The sequence below is a fragment of the Xenopus laevis genome, chromosome 4S (assembly GCF_017654675.1).
Source record: "Xenopus laevis strain J_2021 chromosome 4S, Xenopus_laevis_v10.1, whole genome shotgun sequence".
Taxonomy (NCBI): domain Eukaryota; kingdom Metazoa; phylum Chordata; class Amphibia; order Anura; family Pipidae; genus Xenopus; species Xenopus laevis.
The window spans coordinates 13540544-13564230 of record NC_054378.1 but is presented as its reverse complement, the minus strand read 5'-3'; the positions used below and the strand labels follow the sequence as shown (position 1 = coordinate 13564230).

Genomic DNA, 23687 nt, shown 5'->3' with positions numbered 1-23687 from the left:
TTTTATCCAAATAATCCACATTTATTTCAAAAAGCAATTTCCTTTTTCTCTGTAATAATAAAACAGTAACTTGCACTTGATCCCAAATAAGATATAATTAATCCTTATTGGAAGCAAAACCAGCCCATTTGGGTTTATTTTATGTTTACATGATCTTCTGGTAGATCCAAATAACGGAAAGATCCTTTATCCAGAAAACCCCAAGTCCCGAGCATTCTGGATAACAGGCCCCCCTGTTCCCATATACCCCTGGGCCCCCCTTCCTCTGTAGTTACGCCCCTGTATTGTTCTACCCTTGTTGTACTGGAAATGAACTATAAGGCTCATTGCTTCCAGTCTGTTTACTTTTCACACATGAGCCAATGACTCTCTGGATACTCATGCTCGTCAATGATTGGCTGATTTGGATAAGGCTTGCACTATGCCCCCTCTCAGCACTGCTCACTGCTTTAAAGGACCAGTAACATCAATTTTTTTTAAAAAAAAAATGTCGTTCGTGTAGAATTAAAAAAAAAAAAAAACCACAAAGACATACTAAAGTTTTAAATCGCGTAGTCTTTCTTAAGAAATAGCTTACCGAAACTCCGCTTGTGCTCCTCTTCAGAAAAGGTGACGATCCATCATGCGACGCTTGATTTCTCCTCCCTGGCTATCTCCTATAAGGAAAGCAGGGAGGAGAAATCGAGCGCCGCACAATGGATCGCCTTTTCTGAAGAGGCGTTTCGGTGAGTTATTTCTTAACAAAGACTTAGTGATTTAAAAGTTTAATATGTCTTTATGGTTTTTTTTTTTTTTTTGTTCTACGCTAACAAATTTTTTAATGAAAAAAATTGATGTTACGGATCCTTTAAGACATTATATACCTCCTGTTCTGAAATACAGAGCGTAATATAACTTGTGACTACGTTTACCATGATATAATGTAAAGGTTAACCATTAAATGGAAATAATAAAGTCAACTCAGAGAACGGTGACCTATACTAAAGCATTTGGCCTGCAGCCTTGTGCCTTTATAAGGGCAAAGAACTGCTTATTGACTCATTACTGTAGAATCCAAATTTTAAAAAATGATTTCCTTTTTCTCTGTAATAACAAAACAGGAGCTTTTCCCCCCAAGTAAGATATAATTAATCCTTATTGGTCTCAAACATTTCCACTGGATTTATTTCATATTGAAATGATTTTTAAGTAGACAAAGTATGGAGATCCTTATCTGAAAACCCCCAGGTCCCTGAGCATTCTGGATAACAGGTCCCATTCCTGAACCATACAATAATAAGCAGGGGTGCAGAGAGCCTACACGATTTACCTTAGTATATCTACAGAATATTTCTGGCAGGACAGAATTCCAGTAACGCTCAAACTGACTTTATTAGCAGGAAATGCCAGAGAGCAAAGTCTTCAGATGAAACAGCTTATTATTTAGCAACATAAAGAGCCAATTAGGCTTGAAAAGTTGCCCAGTGCCGTTATTTTATTGTATTTTTGGCTAATAAAATTAGGCAAATGAATGTGTTATCTGAGGCTGACCAAAGGTTTGTTACAGAACTATATGGGTGCTGCTTTAATATTTCTGTTGTGTCTACATTGCATCAGTACAAGCATGGGACCTGTTATCCAGGACACTCGAGACTTTCCAGATAACAGATCTTTCCGTGATTTGGATCATCATACAATAAGGCTATTAAAGATTAAAAAATAAACACAATATAGTGTTCTGCCTCCAATAAGGATTAATTATACAGATATAGGACCCGTTATCCAAAACACTCGGGACCTGGGGCTTTCTGGATAACAGATCTTTCCGTGATTTGGATCGTCACACCTTAAGTCTATTAAAAAATAATTTAAACATGAAATTAACCCAATAAGTGTGTTCTGCCTCCAATAGGGATTAATTATACAGGTATGGGACCTGTTATCCAAAACACTCAGGACCTAGGGCTTTCTGGATAACAGATCTCTCCGTTATTTGGATCGTCACACATTAAGTCTTTTAAAAAATAATTTAAATACAAAATAAACCCAATAAGCGCATTTTGCCTCCAATTGTGATTAATTATAATGGTATAGGACCTGTTATCAAAAACACTCGGGACCTGGGGCTTTCTGGATAACAGATCTTTCCCTGATTTGGATCATCATACCTTAAGTCTATTAAAAAAGAATTCAAACATAAAATATACCCAATAAGCGCGTTCTGCCTCCAACAGGGATTAATTATACAGGTATAGGACCTGTTATCCAGAATGGTTGGGACCTGGGGTTTTATCTGGAAAACAGATCTTTCCACGATTTGGATCGTCATGCATTAAGTCTACTGGAAAGTAATTTAAACATGAAATAATCCCGATAAGCGTATTCTGCTTCCAAAAAAGATCAATTATACAAGTACGGGGCCTGTTATCATAAATGCTCTGGACCTGGGGCTTTCTGGATAACAGGTCTTTCTGTGATTTGGATTGTCACACATTAAGTCTATTAAAAAAGAATATAAACATAAAATAAACCCAATAAGCGTGTTCTGCCTCCAATAGGGATTAATTATACAGGTATAGGACCTGTTATCCAAAACACTTGGGACCTGGGGCTTTCTGGATAACAGATCTCTCCGTTATTTGGATTGTCACACATTATGTCCATTAAAAAATAATTTAAACATAAAATAAACCCAATAAGCGCATTCTGCCTCCAATAGGGATTAATTATAATGGTATAGGACCTGTTATCCAAAACACTCGGGACCTGGGGCTTTCTGCATAACAGATCTTTCACTGATTTGGATCGTCATACCTTAAGTCTATTAAAAAAATTATTGAAACATAAATTAAACCCAATAAGCGCATTCTGCCTCCAACAGGGATTAATTATACAGGTATAGGGCCTGTTATCCAAAACACTCGGGACCTGGAGCTTTCTGGATAACAGGTCTCTCCGTTATTTGGATCGTCACACATTAAGTCTATTAAAAAATGATTTAAACATAAAATAAACCCAATAAGCGCATTCTGCCTATAATAGGGATTAATTATACAGGTATAGGGACTGTTATCCAAAACACTCGAGACCTGGGGCTTTCTGGATAACAGATCTTTCCGTGATTTGGATCGTCACACATTAAGTCTATTAAAAAATGATTTAAACATAAATTAAACCCATTACGCGCATTCTGCCTCCAATAGGGATTAATTATACAGGTATAGGACCTGTTATCCAAAACACTCGGAACCTGGAGCTTTCTGGATAACAGATCTTTTCGTTATTTGGATTGCCACGCATTAAGTCTATTAAAAAATAATTTAAACATAAAATAAACCCAATAAGCGCATTCTGCCTCCAATAAGGATTAATTATAATGGTATAGGAAATGTTATCCAAAACACTTGGGACCTGGGGCTTTCTGGATAACAGATCTTTCCCTGATTTGGATCGTCATATCTTAAGTCTATTAAAAACTAATTTAAACATGAAATAAATAAAGATCAATCATACAAGTACGGGACCCGTTATCATGAATGCTCGGGACCGGGGGTTTTCCGGATAAGAGATCTTTCTGTAATTTGGATCTTCATACCTTAAGTCTCCTAGAAAACCATTTCAACATTAAATAACTCCAATAGTCTGGTTTTGCTTCCAATAAGGATTATTCTATACGTCTTGTTCGTAAATCAGGGCTTTCTGGATAACGGATCCCTTCACTATACACAGTTCTATAGACTCTGTATGAACAGGACACTGTACTACTAGTCTCTATGTATGACTATACACAAGCAGAACCCTTTATGATGTCCCATATATGCCACATACACTGCTATACACTGGATCATATTATATATCATGGACTGAAATCGTGGGAGGATGTCCATATAAATAGAGAGAGAGACTAGCTCTATTATGAGGCAGAGGCTTATATAAACAGAGAGTGTATACAGACACAATGTATAGATTAGAATCCAGTTCTATAGTTCAGTATATATTGGTTTAGATTCCCGGGAACCAATTACCTTGCCGCCGTCTCGTGATCCCGGGACTCAGAATTCTGCCTCTCGTTCTCTGAGCCCCGAACCAGTAAGGGAGCGAAAACAGCGGCCGGACACCGGGAACCGCTCACGCAGTTTAATCCTCAGCGGCTCCCGTGTCTCCTGTCGGCCGCACCGGTATCCCGGGGAGAACTGAGGGGCGGAGCTCCGCTCTTCAGTATCCCGGGCTCCGTCAGACTGCCTCACTGATCCCGGCATCCACCGCGGCGCCTAGTCGGTGCGTGACGTGCCCGGCATGCATCGCGTCACGCAGGAGGCGTTTTCCACTGACCTGTTGCCTGGACGACAGCGGGGGTGACGGGGTGAATGATTGTAACCAATAGGAGATGAGAGTGGGTGGGCCCGTGAGAGGCTCTTATGAGGAAAGGGGGATTATGAAAGGAGGAAAGAGGACATCATATAGGAGAGTGAATAAGATAGTGAAGTGTGTGAATGAGATGAGTGATAATGTGTATTTGTATGTGAGCAGTGTCAGACCGGGGTGCCAGGGGCCACCAGAAAACCTTAGACTGAGGGCCCACTTTCCAAACTATTACACCTCCTCAACCTCTTTATTCTCCTAGTCTCTTTTCCCTACGTACTATACTCTATTCTTCCTTTATTAAGCCTCTTTGTTCTCCTAAAGAAATAGGGAATGGCCGTGAAATAGGCCAAATGGTTAGAAGCAAGAGGCCCACTGACACCTGGGCCCACCGGGAGTTTTCCTGGTATCCAGGGGGCCAGTCCGACACTGTACGTGAGAAAACATTTGGGAGAACTAAGGGATTTACTAAAGGGGCTCCAATCACTATTCATGACTGATTCCTCCATATATTTTTCATTTATAATACACAAGAGTCATAAAGTAACTTGTTAAATATTTTTGAGTGATGTCATCAGTCATAAGAGGCGCTTATGATGTCATTCGAGTATCATGAACCCCTTGGAACCTATTAGAGGGCACCTGTTGTAAAAAATATTATTATTATTATTCTGCTATTTCGGGATATTTCTTGCCCTTCAACAAATCGCTTCTAATCTCCCCGAACTGCCTTCCTGCCAGCTAGAATGTAAATCGCCGGCGGGGTGGCACTTGGATCGATTTGGCTTTCCATAGTCGCCCGTAGATTCCTTGTGAGGCAGTTTGGGGAGATTAGTCGCCCGAAGAAGAAGCAATTTGTTGATGGGCGTAATCTCCCAAAACAGCAGCGTGTGGGATGCACCAGATTCGGCCAAAAGATTCGCCCAAATACCTTTGTTGGCAGGAGCATACCTATAGAGAAAGATGACTTTGTGATAGTGTGGGTTGCGCAGAAGGCACAGGCGGCCTGGACTGGCAATAAGGAGAATCTGGCAAATGCCAGAAGTGCTGCTATAAACTTCCACAGACCGGTGCTTTGTATTGAGGCTATTTGAGCCTCTGTGTTTTTGAACTGCCACTGATATCCGTGCCTTGGGGTCCAATACTACCAGGTCTGGCTCTGCATGTCATAAATCTGCCTCATGGTTTATTGCAGTTTTATTATTTAACTGGTGGGACTAGTTATTCGCCATGTCACTTGACTTGTAGTCTATGTAATTTAGATCCAGCATCTGAGCATCAAAGGGGTTGTTCTTTAAATTAAGTGTTAGTATGATATTCTGAGACAATTCGCAATTGGTTTTAATTTTTTTATTATTTGTGGTTATTTAGCTTTTTATTCAGCAGCTCTCTGGTTTGTAATTTTCAGCAATCCGGTGTCCAAGGTCCAAATTACCCTAGTAACCATGCACTGATTTAAATAAGAGACTGGGATATGAATAGGAGGAAAAGGAGTCATAAAAAGTAGCAATAACAATAAATGTGTAACCTTACGGAATTTGTTTTTTTAGATGAGTTCAGTGACGCCCATTTGAAAGCTGCAAAGATTCAGAAGAAGGCAAGTACAGACATTCTAAAAATAAAATTGAAAAGTTGCTTAAAATGAGCCATTCTATAACATAAAGGTAAGTCGCCCCTTTAAATAGCAGCATATCCTGGTAAGCCTTGCCCTCGTACATATTTTCAGCGATTTTATCATCTTCAGTGAGACAGTAAGTAGTTAAAGGAGAAGCAAAGCTGTTTTAACTTGGGGGTGCCAAAAGTTACACACCCCCAAGTGATTGTGTTTACGTGCCTGACACCCCGGGCCAGTGCTCCTATCAGGAGAAACCTGCATCGGCCCAGAGTTATTCCAGCGAGCAGCACGGATCGATCATCTTCCGACTTCTTTTTCCGGTGCAGTTTTCTGCTGATAGGATCACCGGCCTGGGGTTTCAGGTAACAAAATAGAATCACTTGGGGGTGCCTAACTTTTGGCACCCCCAAGTAGAAAGTGCCTTTCCTTCTCCTGTAAGTGCATAAAGAACCAAACGTGAAGAAGTGTTTAGTTTCCATACAGCTTGTTTTATGCAGCAGGTTGTGCATAAATAGGACTAGATCAAAGATTTGTATTTAGGTAGAAGACGGAGAGAATGATATGGTGGATTGTGTAGGGTAAAAAAAATCAAAAACAATGCTGACTGTATGAAGGTGTGACTACAGAAAGACTGAATTCAGTGAGAATGGTGGAAATGGACTAAATTTAGGCAAAGAGCCAAGAAAGAATAAAGCCAAGGCATTTTCAGCAATGGGCTTATAGTTATTTGAACTGCGCCCTTGGTTTCTGTTCTCTACCTGACTATTTTTGCTTTGGATGGGAGTAAGGGATTTGATACTGAAGTATCTACTTTTGAAATCAGGGCTGACACCAATTTTTGCAGTGTTGGACTGCACTAGCAAAGCATTTTGGATGAGGAGATTATATGCAAACTAAGAAGAATTCTGGGAAGGAAGCCGAGGATCGCTCCTAAAATTTCCCTTTACCTGGAGTACCCTAGAGACTGAAGACTGAGCCGCAGCCACTGGGTTGCAATATCTTAATGTAATTGTACTGCACCCATTTAATAGAGTTCTAGACCCTTGTTTTATCTGTTCTAAGGTCCATGTAAACTGCTCAGATTCCTAATAGCAGATAACAAATATTATTAGAATGTATTTTTAATATATTTGGATTAGGGTTCGTTAAAGTGCTCTGTTCACCCTTCTATCAGATATTTGTAAATGGTTATATAGGCTACTAGAAGTGGAGCAAATTTGCTGCCAGCTCTAGATCACAGCTGTCCTGGGATGCCACATTTTATGGCACCAAGTCCTCATAGACCTCCCTGTATAACAAAATTAAGGCCTAAAACATGGGGAATAAACTATAAGTGGCCCACGGCATGGAAACTTTTGAAAAAGGGCTGTTCTAGATCAAATATTTCCAGATCATGTGCTTGGAACCCCTTTTAGAGTCCAAGAAACAGTGGAAGGGTAGTTTAACCGAAGGGCTAGTTAGGGTATGATTTTTGGTGTGGAGCATTTATATGCAAAGCAGTAGGAATTCTGGGAAGGATGATCATGATTGGTCTGAAAATTTCCCTTTTAGTGGAATACCCAGTAGACTGAAGACCGAGCCACACCCACTTGTTTGGAATTTCCATTTCCTATGTAATGGCACTGTACCACTTTAATAGAGTTCTAGACCCTTGTTTTATCTGTACTAAGGTCCATGTAAACTGCTCAAATCCCTATTACAAAATTCAGATTTCTGTTTGTGAGGTTGGAATTAAATTCAGTCGGCTTTTAACTTGCCAACACCCAGGGTCAGCATGAGATCTCTTTATATATTTCATTAGACTGGCAATCTAAGATAGCTTATTTTGCTGCCATAGTGCCAGTGCTTTATAGTGACCTGTTTTGGCCTTTCCAGGGCCTATTTTGAATCTCAGTCCAGACAGGCAGCCGTGTGCATATATTTACTGAAACATGACTTCACATCTCTTTACTTGATCACACAATACTTACCAGACTTGTGATCGCATGCTCTATATATAACCTACCCACAAAAAGCACTTTACATTCCAAAAACTGAACCAAACCAAAAAGAACTCCACTTTCCAAGCCAGTTTTTTTCCTTCAGTGCTGTCGCAGCTACGGTTTCCACTGAAAAGTACCAACTGGATTATTTCCAGATTCTCAGACTTTGCAGCATTTCTGTACAAAATGACCTACTTGAAGCCACGGGGTAGCAAATTCCATAGGGCATAATGTTACCGCTTTGGAGAAAACAATTTATTTTTCCTGGATGAAGTTTGTCTATGGGAGGCTGAGGTTTTATTGCACAATGGAATCACTGAGAGATTTTCCTGTGCAATCCTGGCTTTATACAGTGAAACAGGTATCATGCTGTTAGCAGAGCAGTCCTAAGAGTTCGAGGGGCCTGGGACAAGTGCAGAACCCCCACATTATTGAAGAACGCAATAAGCAGGCACTTAGAAGCTCAAGACTTGCAGGAAAACCAAAAGTCAACAAAAGTTTTGAAGCAGAAGTTTCCTATTTCTTTCACCCATGACTTCCCCTTTATACCAATGTAAACCAGCTTAGATTAGCCCCCTCTTGTGATGACCAGCCTAATGGGCATATTTTAGTGTCAGAGCCTCAGAGGATCAAGTAGTGGGTCAGTCTAGAACAGTGATCGCCAACCAGTAGCTTGTGAGCAACACATTGCTCTCCAACGCCTTGGATGTTGCTCCCAATGGCCTCAAAGCAGGTGCCTAGGTTGGAATTCCTGGCTTGGAGACAAGTTTTAGTTGTATAAAAATCAGGTGTACTGCTATATAGAGCCTCTTGTAGGCCACCAAATAACCAATCACAGCCCTTATTTGGCACCCTTGAAAAGTTTTGCATGCCCCGTGTTGCTCCACAACTCTTTTTATTTTTGAATGTGGCTCACAGGTAGAAAAAGGTCTAGAACATGGTAGCAGCTTTTTAAGAGAAGGGTTGGAAGGTCTTTATCTGAAGGAATGTAATAGAGTAGAACAGGGCTGTCTTTCTGGAACCCTGCCAGCTGTATATTGTCCTACAAGGTATTCTTTTTGGCCTCCTGCCTACCTATGGGCTCCATAGATTGACGTGACATCGTCATTTTGATATAGGCAAGCTCATAAACCTGCAGCTTATTACATGGAACTAATTGGACAGAACTTGTGTAGAACAAGGTGCTACCTACTGAAAGGGGGAATCTGATGATAAGTTGAAGTTGATAAAAAACCCAGGATGTTGCATTTAAAGTGGACCTGTCACCCAGACACAAAAATCTGTATAATAAAAGTCCCTTTCAAATTAAACATGAAATCCAATTTCTATTTTTTATCAAAACATTCATAGCTGTTGTAAGCTCATTTAAACATCTCAGCTGTCAATCAAATATTGTCTGCCCCTCCTCTATGCCCTGGGCATAGATGCGGGGCAGACAATTACTTTCACTTTCCATTCAGCACTTCCTAGAAATCGCTGCTCTCCCCACATTCCCCACGTTCTCTTCACCATTTAATTGTGTATCCCGGGCATGGGGATGGACATCAGGTCCCCCATTCTGGTGCACAAACAAGATTCTGAGATGATACAAGGCTTGTCTTAATAACAGTGTCCACAAAATGGCTCCTGCCTGCTTGTTATAATTATGAATTCCCAGACTGAAGCAAACAAGATTCAAATAATTTATATAGTGTAATTAAAGTTCATTTTGCTTGACTGATGTGATAAAATAGGATTATGAATATTTTTTTGGGTGATGGGTCCCCTTTAACAGCTCCCATTTTGCTTGCCAAGTTTAATATAAAAAATTCATCCACAAAACCCTCTGCACATACCCACTAGGTTTATTGTTTTTATTATTGTTAGAGAATTGCTGCCAGCCGTACCTCTGCCAAGGCAAGAGTCTAAATAATTTATCATTTCCTTAGGACCCATTCCTTTCCTGGCAGTGCAGCTATTGTGGTTGCTCTGTTTGTTGGGCCAAAGTGATATTTGAGGCTGGTATTATTAACGGACGACCATTTGCTAGAAACAGGCAGCATCTGTGGCCAACTTCTCACGTTCCTCATAGATCCGTTTTTAATTCATTGTGTCATCAATGGGAAGAATCAGCGAGAAGAATGTTTGGAACAGGCTTAGCCTGTGTGGTTACAGCTTCCCTCAGACCGAGGTAGGAAAGATGATTGACAAAAGTGCTAGGGACAGCAACCAGATATCTATGCAAAACTAATTGGACTTTGTTTCCATTTTCTAATCCTGCTCGAAATTGAGGGAATGAGAAAAGTGGTTTTCTGATTTTTTTTGGGGTTGAATCAACACTTTGCGGTCCAACAAAGAGCCCCTTTATCTTATAAAACATATACTTGTAATATTCTCTCCATAATCATTATTAGCACATGAATTAGCACTCACACCAAAAATCATACCCTAACTGGCCCTTAGATTAAACTACTCTTTCACTGCTTTTGGGTTCGAAGCACATGGTCTTGATCTAGAACAGTCCTATACAAGATTTTCCACATTGTGGGCCTCTTATATTGTATTTCCCATGTTTTGGGCCTTAATTATGTCATATCAGGAGTTGTTTGTGGAGCTTGACAGGAGCCCACAGGACAGCTGAGAGTTACTTGCAAATGTTGTCCATCTCTAGTAGCCTATAGCAACCATTTACAAATATCTGATAGAAGGATGAACAAAGCACCTTGATGAACCCTAATCCGTATACATTATCAACTAAAATATACATTCCAAGAATATTTGAAGCACAGATATTTATTAGAAAATGTATTTTCCCTTTAAATATTCCATTTGTAGCGAATGAGAACGTTTATTCTCATTTTCATTGGCTGTAAATCAGTAATGAACATCCTGGGGCATTTTGGCAAGTAGACAGTCCTTATACAGAGCCAGCCAGGGAGTGTATGTGAAACTGCTTCCATTGTAGGCAACATTCCTGTTACTTAATTGTAGGATGTGCTCAGAGAAATGATCATCTTTGTGCTCTTACTTAAAACTGTGTGGTGATGTGAGATGGGTCCTGTGTAAATAAAATGCAAAATTTTCTGTATGGTCGACAAAAGGTTTCATGTACCACTGCCCCAGGAGCAAGAGCATGAAGGGGTGCAAAATGGTGCCCTTTAGAGATCCCACACTTAGCTGCTTTGTGTACAATGTTTTGTGTAGTAGTACAAGGTTCAGAGCACTGCAGTGGCATAACTAGAGTTTGAAGGGCCCCTGCCCTCCTCTCCACTTATTTTAGTTTAAAAAAATGTCGCTGTCTCTAGTGCAATACCATGGGGCAGTTAAAAGTTCCAGGGACCTGGGACCTGCAGGATATTATTTACACCAGGGGTCCCCAACCACCGGGGCGCGGCCCAGAACCAGGCCGCAGACAGTCGTGAACTGGCCGCCGAACAATGAACACAGTGCGTCAAATTTGATGCCGGCGCACCCAAATTGGACGCCGGCGTGCAGAAATGGACGATGGCATACCCAAATTAGATTCCGACCTCTCCGACAACCTCCCGACCCCTCCGACCCCCCCCCCCCGTCCTTGGAAAAGAAATTGGCTCTTTTTTTGGTCCCCGGCCCAAAAAAGTTTGGGGACCCCTAGGCCACCCTAGGCCCACAGGTGCCTTGATAGAAAACATCTATCCCCAGGAAGCACAATGATCTGCATCTTCTACAACCCAGGATCCACCTTGCACCTGCCCCTACTTTTACTAATTGACCCCTAAATTTTTTCGTGTGCTGGTGTAATAAGCGCATGGCTTACATTAGAGAAAGCCTTGATGCAGACTCTGTGTTTGGAACTTTTGCTCCCACAGAAATTCCTGCTTCTGCCATAGTTAGATATAGCAGCTGGAATACTGTATGCAATTGAATCTATTAAATATAATGAGATGGTCAGGTTTAATGTGTTTGGTTTTTTTTACCCCTTAAAGGAGAACTAAAGCTTAACTAAAGAAGTAGGTTAGAAATGTTGTACATTATGTTTTGGCCTTCTGTACCAGCCCAAGGCAACCACAGCCCTTTAGCAGTAAAGATCTGTGTCTCCAAAGATGCCCCAGTAGCTCCCCATCTTCTTTTCTGCTGTTTCACTGCACATGCTCTGTGCTGCTGTCACTTACTGAGCTTAGGGACTCACTCACAATATACAGTACACATAGAATAGAAATGTCACAATATAAGGCTGATTAGTAATTAATACAGATAATTACTACATGGCAGCACAGAAACCAGTGCAATTAGCATCAGAATGTAATAATCAGCCCTGTAGCATCAGCTTATATTACAGCCAGGGAAGCTCATTTTCTGCTGGATAATTAGTGACGAGCCCTAAGCTTAGCTTCTCAACAGCTGCTCAGAGCCCACTGAGCATGTGAGTGTCACAGACACTTTCCAAGATGGTGACCCCCTGTGACAAGTTTGAAGTCCTGGATCATTGCTGCTATTGACAAGCTGAAAATTTAGGCTGGTGCAATGAGTTCAGTATATAAAATATGGCATTTAAGCCATATTCATTTTTAGGGTTTAGTTCTCCTTTAAAGTGTTTGGAGCAGGAATGTGAGTGTTGGAACATCGACAGAGAGAGAACATAGTTGCTCCAATAACTCAGAATCATTTCTTTCTTTCCAGATAGATGTGACCTTGCTTCCTCTTTGCCTCTTACACTGTGAATGAAAAGCCGGAGAAAGAAGTTGCCTCTTATGAGATAAAGCAGAAGAAAGCCGAGACCAGAGGGCAGATGTAATTACTGTCTCTTTCCATTTAGACATGAATTTGTATAGAAATTTGTTTCATCCCCTGTGGCTGCAGAGGCAATGAATTGTGTCAAGTGGGATCCTAAGCTGGAAATATGCTTCTTGTACAAGTTTAAATACTCCACGGGTTCAAAGCTCCACTGAGCTCTTTCTTGTTATATGGGGGGGGGGGTTTAGAGACAATTTAAATGAGAAGACAAGGTATAATCACCAGTGGGGTCATAAAATACTTGGCAGCCCACAATGATTATATTCGTTTACCTGAGACCCCAAGCCAGTACTCCTGTTGGCTGAAAACTGCACAGGGCCAGAACTAGGGGGCAAAAAGAGGCATCTGCTTAGGGTGCAATGATGAGGGTGTGCCAGGGACAGACTGGACATTGGGGGCCCACCAGGTTCTGACCCTCTGGGGGCCCCCAGTGCACATGCGTGAACGCACGAACGGCGGCACAAATGCCCTGGCAGATGGCCCGGTGGGGGCCCACGAGGGCCAGGGCCCACCGGGTTTTTTCCTGGTCCCACTGGCCCAGTCCGACCCTGGAGGGTGCTGAGCTGCCTATTGAAGGGTCCTCTGCCTACCCCTAGTCCGGGTTCACTTCATCCCTGGTTTTCAGCTCACCTCTCTCACTTCCTGTCAGAGCGCCCCCGCACCAAGTCACTGCAAATGTGCACGCACGTGGGTGAGGGGGAGCAGGGTGGCCAGCCAGGTTGCCTAGACTGCACTAGCCAGGATTAATACTTTAGGAGCCCCATGCCGCCATGATCTTCTTCCTGGATCTTCTCCGACAGTCCGAGTGAAAAGCTGAATTTTGATGCAATAAATTGGCTTTCATTATGCACAGGGCTGCCATCAGGGGGGCACAGGGGGTGCATATGTACCCTGCCATGACAGTACTGAACCAGAAAAGATCCGAAGTGCGAAGACCCAAAGTGCCGACGACCTGAAGCTGTGAAAAGACCTGAAGCGTCGAAGCCTTGAACAGAGCCGAAGCCACTAAAAGACCCGAAGTTGAAATTTACATTTTTTATGGGGAGCCCTGATGTCAATTTTTTTTTAAAATTTATAGGGGGAACCCTGGCCACCAATGATTTTTTTTAACTTTTTGGGGGGCCCTGACCACCAATGTATTTTAATCAGGGGCCCAGAAAATGTTGTTGTACGGGGCCCCGTGATTTCTGATGGCGGCCCTGATTATGCACCTGGTCCTGGGCTGCAACAAAGCTTGAAGAAGATGGCAACATGATTCTCTTAGGACCGCCCCCATACATGGGCCGATAAAAGCTGCCGCCAGACCAAGTCAGATCACGGCCTCATCTTTTCCTTGATGTGGTCCCGCGAGTCTACCACCCGTTTGGCCTCCCTAGGGCCCACGATCGGATTGGCCAGATATTGCCCACTTCAACGTGATGAGATCTCCCTGTGTATTGCCACCTTTACAATAGTACCACAGCCTGGTGCAGTTTTCAGTGAACCTGAGCAACAGTCTGGGGTCTCAGGTAAGTGATTACAATCACTGGCGGGTGCCTAACCTCAGTGATGGGCTAATGGCATTGGCATTGTTCCAGCCATTGTTGGGTAATCTAGTTTATGACCTACGATTGCCTTTGAGCTCTTGATAGTTGCTTGCCTCGCTGGTTATTTTTCCTGTGGTTTTCTGACCAGCCTTAATGACAAACTATTTTTGGGTCCCACCAGAAGACAAAAAAGAGCAACATGTATCCCACAGAGTCCTGGCCTATTTGAACTTTGTGCTTTCAAAAGACATGGAATTTGGGGAATGTCAGCAATGCTCCTCTGCTACAGGGAATCTGACGCTCTGCATCCATGTTACCTCATCATCATTTATTTATATAGCGCTGTCAAGATACGCAGTGCTCTGCTGCAGTTATAGCAAACAGGGAATAAATGGTGGATAACAAACAAATGCACTCACTTGCTGCACTTGAGTTGTGTTGTCATGGAAACAGTGGCAGTTTCTTTTGTACAAACCAGGGAGGCCTTTCCCAGATCACCCATTGGAAGTGGTGTTGGGCTCTCAGATAACTCAATGAGAATCCTTATTGTCTCCTCCTGTTCTCACTTGCAGGACATTATAAATGACCCAGATTTGCTAAACCACTGTAATGTTGGTAATACTTTCCCTTTAAATGTGACTGGAGTGCAGGCTTACATACGTAGATCTTCTCTTTGTGCAGATATGAAGGGGGCCAGCAACAGGTTACCTGCTACCCATACAAAGATGTCAATAACTGGAGGATTGAGAAGGACCTTGCACAGTAAAGTGAGAGTGGGGATGTATTTCATTCAGAGTTTAACTCAAGAAGGAGAATCTGATTAAATTTCCACAAGCTGTAAGTGGTTGGAGAGAAAGCTTTGAAAGTTACCACCAAAGCCTGGTGTGGAACATGGAGGAGCACAGAGAGGAGTCACTTCGACTTATCTTTTCCCACCTCTCCACCAGGCTCAGATTCAGCTCTTGGACAACCCAGTGATACAGTATTCTGCCAACCTCAGTGCCCTGACTTACTCTGCTTTACTGATTTTCTACCTACTGCACCAGCGGAGAAGGATCTACTACATCCCACAAGGTCTGATCAGAGCAGGGGGGTTATGGGAGATTATACCCAAGTAATATGTTGGCAGGTATGTATTGTATGGAAACAATCATCCACCCACCAAAATGGTGCTGCTGCTGCTGCCATGTGGGTGAGACCTTAATTCTGCTTGTTTGTCTGCGTGTCAGAGAGAGAGTGTGAGTGAGTGAGCATTACAGTGCAGTAAGTGTGCCCGTGGCTACCTGTGGCTGCTGCACCCAGTTAACCCACCAGATTGCCACTGTCGGCCTAAATGCAGAATTTATTCTGATTTCTCGGTGCCTCCCACCTCTCTCATTCTGCACAGGGCCATCAGCATGTGGGCACAGTTCCTGCTGCTGTCACTGACTCTGCTGCCGCTGGAGAAGGATGAAGGAGCTGCCGGATATGAAGCCACTGGAGGGGGGTGAAGAAATATCTGCTGCTGAATTTTAGAGGTAAGTTTCACTGAACCCCAATGTTTCTGTTTCCCTTGGCCACCAATGTCTTCACCTTTCAGTAGGGGTCCTGTTCACTAATGTATGTATGTATGTATGCAGATGTGGTTATGTCTCTTTCACCTTTTCAGTACATATGGTCTGGCCTACATAGTACATACATGTGTCAGTAAGACCTAGGGTTCATTTATTAAGCGGAAGGCAGTGTGCAAAGTACAAGTGCAAGCCACCATTTTTGGACACTGCCGTCATTATATCACTATTCATTATTTAAATTGGTACAGGTCTCTGTGCCCCACACGGAGCAGTTGCTTCATGAATTCAGATCTGCTTGCTTCTCCTTGCACCCCTATCTGTCTCCTAACTTGTACCCCATGGACTTTGGTCAGTTTGGGAATCAGATAGGTGTATAAATCTGCCAGTACATCATGTTGTTCAGTTCAGGGGGTTTTGGCAGATAAGTAAATAGAGAAGCTGCAGCTCCGCATTTTGCATGTGCTGTTTGAACAAAAGATCAGCACAACAGAAAGCTGACCCTCATATGTGTTCCTTCTGTTTGACCTGAAAATACACCTGAATGGCTCGTCTATGGCTGCCTTTAGTCAAGAGGGGGGTAAAATCCTAACTAAGGCCTAATGCATAACATCATATCGAGGTGGGTTGGCCGGCAATGGAAGACAAGCGCTGTGGGTAGATCACAGGACTCAGTACAGGAGAGATAATGTTAAGTGCAGCAACCTTGTACATTAATACTCATTTTTATTAACATCTATGTATCTAGGGCTTTACATGTATCCACTGAAATCTCTGTATATCCATAAAGATACCAATCCACTTCTAAGTAGGGTTCTACATTCATTATTGTATGGACAGTGCCACCATTCTAATAAATCTTTCAGTTGGCAGATCTTGCAGTGCACCCCCAATGCAACACTGTACCCTGCCCATTATATGTTAATAGAGGGGAGATCATTGAATCACTTTCCCCTTGTGTTTCCCCTGTTTCTAGCCTGGAATATCTGGAAAAAGAAGTATTTATTAACAACCTCACCACCCACTGCCCAGTTCAACACTACCAGCCACTGACTGATTGGACCTCACCACGGTGCTACTTCCTGTCACCATTCAGACCTCGGTGATGCACACACCTGGTACATGTCTATACTTTTCTGGGTTTGTGCCTTTAACAGACCAATTAAAGGGTGGTTCACCTTTAACTTAACTTTAAGCATGTTATATAATGTCTAATTCTAAGTAACTTTTTAATTGCCCTTCATTTATTCTCTTTTTATAGTTTTTGAATCATTTTTCAGCTTTCCAATGGGGGTCACTGACCCCCATCTCAAAACAAATGCTCTGTAAGGCTACACATTTACTGTTATTGCTACTTTGTATTACTCCTCTTTCTATTCAGTCCTCTCCTATTCATATTCCTTTCTCTTATTCAAATCAAAGCATGGTTGCTAGTGTAATTTGGACCCTAGTAACCAGATTGCTGAAATTCTAAACTGGAGAGCTGCTGAATAAAGAGCCAAATAATTAAAAAAATAAAAATAAAAACCAATTGCAAATTATCTCAGAATATCACTCTCTATATCATACTAAATGTTAACTCAAAGGTGAATAAACCCTTTATAGAGTGGCATTTGGGAAAATTTCACTTTCTTTGCAAAATTTGGGATGTTTTACTGCCTCGATCATCTGAGCCATAACCCATCATCCATCTACTTGTTCTCTTTAGAATATTGCAGTGAGACATGTTAAAATACCAATCGTAATGTAAGATTTGTAACTCTGCATTCTATCAATTGTAAACTAGACCATACGAGGCCCCACAGCAACATCATTTTAGCGCCCACTGACTTTAGGGAATAAAATATTTGTTGTGATACTACTGATCAGTCATTACTCCCCCCCCCAACAGTGACAGGGCCTACTTTCTATATAGTTACACCCTCTCATTCTGCCCTAACCAAGATCTATTTTTATAATAAAATTCTGGGGGGAGCAAACGTAACAACAGGACACGGAATCCATATAATTGGAAAAGGGAATGGATCTCATAGAAAATAGTTACCTGTGTGTCACAAATCAGATTAATTTCCCTTAGTATGGGGGTTCTATAACATGGATGTATTCTGTACATTATTGTTCTTTTGCTTTGCTTTCTGAGTACACAGGGGCAATGACTGCACAAGTATCCCTACAGAGACAGGTTAGGCTTTGTACCCACAGGCAACTTCTTATCTGCCCAATGAATATCGTGTTGTGCACTTTAACCTTCACCCCTATGGCCATAGCACCAGATATGTCTGACTATGATATGGATAACATCCCTATGCACTGAAATACAGTAAATATGTGTCTTGTGTTTTTACTTCCCTTTTAGAAGGATTTGTTCTTATTGCAATACATTTGAGAGTCTGTATCACTTTAAACTCAATTATATATATTTTTATCTTTCCCTCCAGCTTTGTTATGTCTGTATGTGCCAGTGGGTACATGAGTATACAGGCTACATTCCATGATGGGGAATGGAGGGAGATTCCCAGGAATGACCATTAGAAACAGAATCTACAACCAGTTAATCCAGTGTGAGAATGCTTGGTGGAGCAGCTGTACCCACAGGAGGACTGGCACGTGTCACTCACAGATACTGAGTGGGGTGTAAGTAATCACACTGACATATACCATGGAAAGCAGGGTTTCTTATAAAACAAGAACATGAGTAAATTTCACGTTCATTCTTCTTTAACTTTTCTGTGTTTCTTCTCAGCTTATTCATTCCATTTTCATACACCCCGCCCCGTCTATATGTTACCCCTCCCAAATGTGACCAGTACCCAGAATAAAGACACACACACACAACAGCTTGGTGTTAAATCTGTGTAAGTCACAGTTTTATTGATAATAATTAGATAAACTGTGCTATTTGATCCTGAGGAAGGCAAAAACCTCCAGCAAGCTTGGCTAGAGGGAAAAATTCCTTCCTGACCCCTTAATGGCGATCGGATTTTCTCCCAGGATCAATGCACCAAATTAAAGCAAGGGAAGCAGGGTGAGGGAAACAGAAGGGAATAGGGCAGCATACGCATAAGCACCATTAAGCTGCTAGGTGAAGACTGCATTCCTTTCATTCCATTGGACCCCAGGCAGCCTACAGACCCGGCTTTGCAGACTGTGGGATGGAGTGAAAAGAAATGCAGGGTCTACCGAGCAGCTTAAGGGTGCTCCTGTCTGTTAAACCATATTTCAGGTGTAAGTGGGGGCACCGCTGGTGGAAATACAGTGGAGGGAATTGAAACAGAGGAGAATATGGTAGCATACACATGAGCGCCATTAAGCTGCTAGGTGAACACTGCATTCCTTTCATACCATTGGACCCCAGACAGCCTGTAGACCCGGCTTTGCAGACTGTGGGATGGAATGAAAAGAAATGCAGGGTCTACCGAGCAGCTTAAGGGTGCTCCTGTCTATGAAACCATATTTCAGGTGTAAGTGGGGGCACCGCTGTTGGAATTACGGTGGAGGGAATTGAAACAGAGGGGAATATGGCAGCATACACATGAGCGCCATTAAGCTGCTAGGTGAACACTGCATTCCATTCCATTCCATTGGACCCCAGGTAGACTTTAGACCCGGCTTCTAAAGTCTAAGGGATGGAGTGGAAAGGAATGCATGTCTACCAAGTGGCATAAGGGTGCTCCTGTCTATGGAACCATATTTTAGTTCTAAGGGGGGTGCACCATGTGTGGAATTATGGTGGATTAGAGTGGAGGCAGCACTGGTGGAATTGCGAATGGCTCACTCACCTCTGTGTCATGAAGATGACTTACACAGAGGTGCATAGTTACTTGGTACAGAGGAAACTGCCGGTGGTGTTGGTGGCCGCTTGGTGGTTTAGAGGGCTGTCTGCAAAACCAAACAAAATAACGTTAAACTCATACCACAGGTTTTTACAATAGCAAGTGATATCTCTGTAGAAATTCCATTACATTTTGGGGCATTTTAATATGGCAGGTAAGCAAATTAACATTACTAAACGCTTTTGCACTATTTCCCTCGACTTTCTGTGATCATGGGACAAGTTGCAAATCGCAGGGTTCTTTCCTTTTTTAAGCCTTTTGATCAATCCCAATTCCTTGCCAAAATGATGAAGATACACTTTCCATTGGTTTCTATGGCATCTCAATGGGTTTCAGTTGCGCAGGAGATATATGTTCTTTTTGTAGTTGTTTTTCACAAAATCGCAGCATTGCAATGGATTTCAATACATCAGCCCCTTATACTTTCCATTACAAAATAGTAATACTTTAAGAAATATATTCATTAGATACTGTACCTGGATATCTCTCCATGTTCTTCGGAGAATTGCCCTGTTTATCGCCTCTAGTATTTTGTAGAGGTATCTCAGTTGGGCTTTGGCCTTCCTCTTGTCCTGCTGCAGCTCGGACATCAATCTGATCTTCCACCACCTGGTGGTTCGCATGTTGTCTTTGGCCATCCAGTAATCATAGAGTGCCCATTTCATTTGGCATATGATGTCCTGCCTCATGCACTTCAAATAAAGGGCTGCCAGTGGACCCTCAAACTCAATGATCTCACAGATCCCCTCCTCCTCCATGTAGATCCACTCTAAGCCCTAGAGAAATGTTAGAAACAAGAAGACATTAAGGTTTCCAGCAGTTTGTGTTTAATCCCCAGTAATAATGAGAGTAACAATTTCTTCCCATAGGCATAATAAGCAAAGCAATATGTATTTATTACCACTAGGGGAGCTGTTACATTGATCTCTATAGACAGAGCAAATAACATGGAATCTCTCACTAGTAAGTTCTAACACTAAATACTCGAATTGTAACAGTCGGGGCAAACACTAAGCTAAACCCTAATATATTTCTATTTAATCACATTTACATGGAAGATACACAATGTTTATCATTGGGTTAGTATCCCCTTTAACCCCTTGGGTACCTTTATCAGCAGCCACTTTAGAGAGCAGCCTTACCTTCTGATAGCCTTTTATGTAAAGGCAGTCCATGATTGCACGCAATCCCATCTCCGACGCCCCTGTAATATAAAATAATGATTTGGGAAGGTTAGAGTTAATGTGGAGAGGTGCCATATGTATAAGGACAGCACATAGGAACAAGCACATTTACTAATAGGATTTATTTGCCATGATATTAGACCCAGCGCAATAGTAAATGAGCCCTATTTTATTGTGCTTTTCATGAACCTGTTGAACTGGAACTCTTTTAATGCTCTGATTGGCTCCCCATCTGCTCTAAATTGCATAATAATAATCATTTGCCCTACCCTGGAAATTTTCCAGCGGAGCCTCATGTTAGGGGTGCCCTGGAATTGGAAAACATATAGTCCAGTTTTTACTAGTGGGATAAAGTGCATTGCTGGGGTGGGGCTGTACAGTCAATTTCAGGGACAATAGTGGGTTGGGACCAACTGGGAGGGACTGCCATGTACAGGGACAGATAAAGGATGAATCCCCTGACTCAGAAATCTACAGGTGAGAATAAAGAAGAACAGCTATAGCTACATCTATAATGAGCAGCATGGCAACTCCTACAGCCAAGGGATAAGCTAATCTTACTGTTCCAAGCACATGTTATAGAGGGGGAAATACAGGAGCAGTACCTTTGTCCAGAGGATCCCAAATGGGAAGATGTTATCTCTGGCAGGGGGTCACTGAAGTCTTCTTTCTTCTTTGTCTTCTTTCTTCTTTGTCTTCTTCTCTTTCTTCTTGCTTCTCTCTCTCTTCTTCTTTTGATGTCTCTCTCTCACAATCGCTGTCTCTCTCTCAAATCGATGTCTCTCACAATATCTCTCTCTCTCAAATCTCACGGGATATTTCACTTTTTGGGGAGAAATAAGAGATTGTTAGAAGGAGCAAATAAATGGCAATGCATAAATTACAGATCCCATAATGCACTGTGAGGTCTTTACCCACTATAAGGCTATTACTGGAAGTGAGGGAGCCTGACTGCTGTTGCGTGTGCTATTTAGCTGACAAAAATGTTGGGCAACCAGGCTGTAGACTTTTATCACTGGCATGTGGAAAGGGCCTTCATCTCCCATGATGCACTATAAGGGTTGACCATAAGAGATAGGTAGCATTTGTATTGCTTATAATGTCATGATCAGGGCTGGCTTGTAACAGGATTTGTGCTACTTGTCTTTCTACTTAAGCCTCTCTAAACTGTCCCCCACTCTAGTGCTGAGGCCACTGACTGTTGCTAGGATTAATGTGTGACCGTTGGCAAATGACCGTTGGAAAATGACCGTTGGCATTTACAGCAGAGGCAGAGAAAATGGTCTAATGGTTCAAATACAACAAGTAAACCAAACACCCATTGCCTTAGAACTATAAGTTTTTATGCTCTCATTCCCATTAGAGAGGCAGATGGGGAGATTTTAGGCACTTTGACACCCACATGTGTTAGTAGATTGGGGGGCCCTGTATAAGTGTAATATCTAGGTGTCTGTATCCAAATAAAAAGACAAGTCAGTATTAATTGAATATGTGTTCAGTGCCTCTCAACAGGCTGCAGTCCCCGTGTACAATTACAGACATGTCACATGTAAATAAAGTAATAGCCAGAGAGCACAATGGATCTTATACCATCATAGTGTATTTGTTGCTGGAAAGTCATGCCAAGTTGCATTAAATGACTCCCCCCTTTCCTGCTTGTCACACAAGTCATTTGGATCAGTTTCATGACAAGCAGCTCCCCAAGCAATTAGAGTGCTAGGCAATGGGACAATTTTGGCAGCGATGGCCCCACTACCCAAGCTACTATAAATGATGGGTGACAAAACACCCGAAATTGCCCTTTGTATCATCTAAATATGCCCCCCTGCTCCCCGTAAATGGATCTGCTGCACTTACCTCTGAATCCAGAAATGAAATAACGGTCATCTGTACCTGAGCCGTTACATCACCTTCCTTGCAGCTTTCAGCCAATCAGAGCTGAGCTGGGAGTGATGTCATGGAGATAAGGCATGATATCCCAGTAACTGACAGCCAATCACATACTCCGGTACAGATCAAACTTGCACAGTCTAAAACAACACTAATAAACTCCAAACATAAGCAACTTTAGAACCAGCGCCCCCATCAGATCTCCTGGGACCCCAACTGGACTCCCCCTGTCCCCATTTAGATCTGTGTCTGTCACTGAACTACAGCTCAGCTACTAGTTATCATAGGGACTGCTGGGTAGTTTAGCAATGGCTAGAGACATAGATCAGTGAGACGGTGATGGGGGCAACCACTGAGGGGGTACAGGGGGTTCTGCATTCAGCGTAGGAAGTGTAACTTTAGTACCAAATGTCACATATAGAACAAAAAGTTTGATCCTGTTGTGCCACATATTCCTGTATCTTGCACTAGCAGGGAGGATGCTGGGAGTTGTATGCCCCAGTATCTAAAATAACATCTTTTCTATCGCTGCCGGCCCAGTCCGACCCTGTATGTTGTTGATCCACATCTTGGCTTTTGGGCTGGAAGCTGTAGTCCTGATCCAATGGACTGTTTATTGCCTATGACAAAGCTGTAGCTACAATGGCGCATTATAATTGTATAATTATATGATGTTTTATATTCAGGAATGTGCATTTGTCCCTCTTTTGAGTGAACCATAGATACAGAGGTTTTTCTGCTCACAGTGAAAGCTGCAGGGTCTGTTGTGAAGCACTCACTGAAGCACTTAGTTACTCATGTAACCCAGCACCTAATCATTTGCCACTTCTGCAATATGTTTCCTTCTCAAGTGATGACAGATTCCCTTTAAGTAGAAAGAGATACAAAAGCAACAAAACCTCAATAACCCTCAAACTGACTTTTATACAAAGGGAAGTATTCTTATAAACTGTGGAATTATGGGAGATAACCGTATGAGCTCACACTCTGGTTTGCTTCCCCTTTATCCATAGC

General features: G+C 42.3%; 1 protein-coding gene and 1 long non-coding RNA gene across 18 annotated transcripts in view; one reads left to right on the top strand and one right to left on the bottom strand.

Moving 5' to 3' along the window:
* The window catches only part of ppfia1.S (protein tyrosine phosphatase, receptor type, f polypeptide (PTPRF), interacting protein (liprin), alpha 1 S homeolog), a 93126-nt gene extending 88806 nt beyond the window's left edge, over positions 1 to 4320 (bottom strand). For 5 of the 16 annotated variants that reach the window (XM_041591397.1, XM_041591400.1, XM_041591403.1 and 2 more), the window contains exon 1: positions 4005 to 4319. The gene's annotated coding sequence lies outside the window, so the exon portion shown is untranslated. 16 annotated transcript variants of the gene reach the window in all.
* Positions 4321 to 12561: 8241 nt separating this feature from the next.
* LOC108715237 overlaps positions 12562 to 23687 on the top strand; it is a 37035-nt gene continuing 25909 nt past the window's right edge. Inside the window, exons 1-6 of one of the 2 annotated variants that reach the window (XR_005960802.1) lie at positions 12563 to 12687; positions 14898 to 15053; positions 15164 to 15345; positions 15604 to 15733; positions 16743 to 16884; positions 18205 to 18400. This is a non-coding gene — a long non-coding RNA (uncharacterized LOC108715237). Of the gene's footprint in view, positions 12688 to 14897; positions 15346 to 15603; positions 15734 to 16742; positions 16885 to 18204; positions 18401 to 23687 lie in introns of both variants that reach the window. The other variant, XR_005960801.1, reaches the window with a different exon arrangement.